Here is a 3,011-nt window from a genome sequence, read left to right as displayed (position 1 = left end):
AAAAAAATTTATCAAAACATCATGCATTTTGTTATTTTTCAAATTGACTTACTGATAATAATTCCATATTTTCCTGATAAAAATTTCTTTTATTATCATATTTTATGCTATATTTAATCAATAATTATAGCTTGGAATGAGTTCTAACCGTAATATTCTTTTTTTTTTTTCTTTTATGGATTATGTGCAGCATTTTATACAGGTACAGCAAAAAATAGATAATATCAAAATTAAAAATACTTCCTAATTAAGATACAATACTTTGTGTAGCGAAAAATTCTTTAATTAGGAAAAATAAAAAAAAAATTTCAATTTTTTTTTTTTTTTGTCAATTGTAATATGAAATGAAATTAATTGGAATGAATTGAAATGAAATGAATAAATGATTAAACACAATTTATTATATTCATGTATTTTTATTAGACAATATTCATTCATTTATGAATAAATGCCACTACTATTTTTGTTTTCTCGCCTTTCCTTTTCCATTGTATTTGTCTTCATTTTTTTTTTTTTTTCTCACTTTAACACTGAACAATTGATTTATTTATAATTAAAATAAATCGAAAAAAAATTTCAATATAATAAAATTCTGAAATTTATTCAAATTATTTTAATTAATTAATTAAATTCTTGTAAGTATAAGTGCTAATTTAAATTTTCATTTTTATACGTATATGTATGGGCATTTTAAAAAATAGTTTAAAACTACATATATATATATATATATACTTCATGAATTAGAAATACTATTTGCTTTTACGAGCAAATATTGCCCATATCGGATATGTTGAAGAATAAATATGCATATTTTATTAAATTATGCAAATATTTCATATTAGCATATTATATCATTTATCATATCTGCTTATCTGCAATTAACTTTGCTTTTCTTTTTTTTTTTTTTTAATATGTCTATGTAAGAGTTAATTTAATCAATCAAACATATCAATTGTGTAATAGTAATGAAAAAATTTTGTAAAAAAAAGAACTGTTCCATTTCGAAATAGCAAAAATACAATCAGTGATGGAATTAATTATTGTCAACATTTGTCAATTTTAGTTGACACATTCAAAGTTTTATTAAACAACAAAAACGAAAGGAAAAAAAAAAGGAAAGATGAGTAGTACCTGCTAAATTCTAATTTATATTTTATTACTTTTTTTTTTTCTCCAAAATTCCATGACTGCATCATTTGCAATGTCTAATTTACTAATTTATCATTCCTTGCATAAATCATTTTACCGGAATTTTCAGTCCAGTACAGTTACCGGTTATTGCACCATTTTTACCTAATATGTTTTATTAGCTGCTATTTTCATTTAAATACTTTGAGAATTTTTAACAATTTATAAGCTAACTATTTCTGTTGGAAAATTATGAGTAATGATGCAAACAACAAAAATGCATTGCATAGCTTACATTTGCAGTTATGCATGCTTTTCAAACAATTATTTCCAATATGCATGAATAAGCACAAATGCTAGAAGAAAGAGCAATTTATACATTTGTGCATAATTTTTTTTACTCTTAATTTTTAAAAGCTGAATTTTATCAGAGAGTTGCAGTATTTGTAAAGTTTTAAAAATGTGATATAGCTTGAAATTGACTGGTAGTAGCGTTTTTTCAGTGGTGAAATTACATTCAGCGTCGATTATCACCAATTGTATTGGAATTTTTATTCCAATTCTGCATTAAATGAAATTAACCCAATTTTAAACTGTAATTAATAATTCAATATGCTAAATTACTTTTATATAATTTTAAACTTCTATTTTAACAAATACAAAATGATAATTAACTGATAAAGCTCCCAATGGGGCCTTTGTCAGTTAATTATCATTTTGTATTTGTTAAATTGTGCTCCTTTAGTTATATTAAACTTTTGATTTTGTAAAATTAAAAAAAAATTTGGAATATAATTTATTACCTACCAGATATTTTATTTAAAACGTTACCAATAAAATAAATGTGATGCAAATTAACAAATCATTAATTGAGATAAAAGTACTTAATTATGAAAATTTTAATAAAAGGTCAAACTAGTATTATTAAAAGGAGATTAACTTGAATGACAAAGTTAATTCATGTTGATAATTAATTTCAATTGCATACATATACGTATACATTCATTCTTGCATAGAAAATTAGAAAATTAAAATTTGGGTTAATATTCTGATACCATTGATAAGATTATATGAAATGCTTACATGATCTTCCTGTTTAGCTTGCAATTAAGCTTACATCATAAATTTGCAATTGATAATAATCAACGATAATGCTAATTACGAATAAAATAACTTAGCTTTATCTTTCATCTATCAGTTAAATATTATATTTCATTTATGATATGATAATTTAATTCTACCATTTATCATTTTATGGTCAAAATATGCTTTCATAACAATATATTTTTTAAAATGATTTTAATTCCATTTCAATAAACAAAAGATATTAATAAATAACAAAAAAAAATTAAAATACATTAAATTATATGCAAATTCTAAATTGTCAAATCAGTAACATTGCTGATTAACAATAGTTAGCTGCAAATTTATGCATGCAAACATGATTGCAAGCTAAACAGAAAGATGATGCAAGCATTTCATACAATCTTATTGATAGTATCAGCATATCATTTCAAATTATTCCTAATTAATTTTTTTGTCATTAATGAATTTTATATGTATGTATGATTAACTACTTATTAGCATGAATCAATCTTATCATTGGAAATGTCAACCATCCTATAATTACATTTGGGATAATAAAATATATTAGATTAAAAAAAGTTTAAAAAAAAAAGAAAGGAGAAGTAAGAATAAGAAAAGGGTGAAATTATCCTTTTGTTATACCTAAATAATGCTTTCAATTTTCATTTTTCCACATTTATTGTAAAAGAAAAAAGAAAAACGATTTATTGTTAATCAGTCACATTTCCGCATTCTTCATTTCATGCAATTACATTTAAACCATTTCAATTGTATTAATGACCTTGGGAAGAAAATGA

Source organism: Loa loa (genome assembly GCF_000183805.2).
Source record: "Loa loa unplaced genomic scaffold supercont3.234, whole genome shotgun sequence".
NCBI classification, from domain to species: Eukaryota; Metazoa; Nematoda; class Chromadorea; order Rhabditida; family Onchocercidae; genus Loa; species Loa loa.
Note: the sequence above shows the minus strand (reverse complement) of the source record.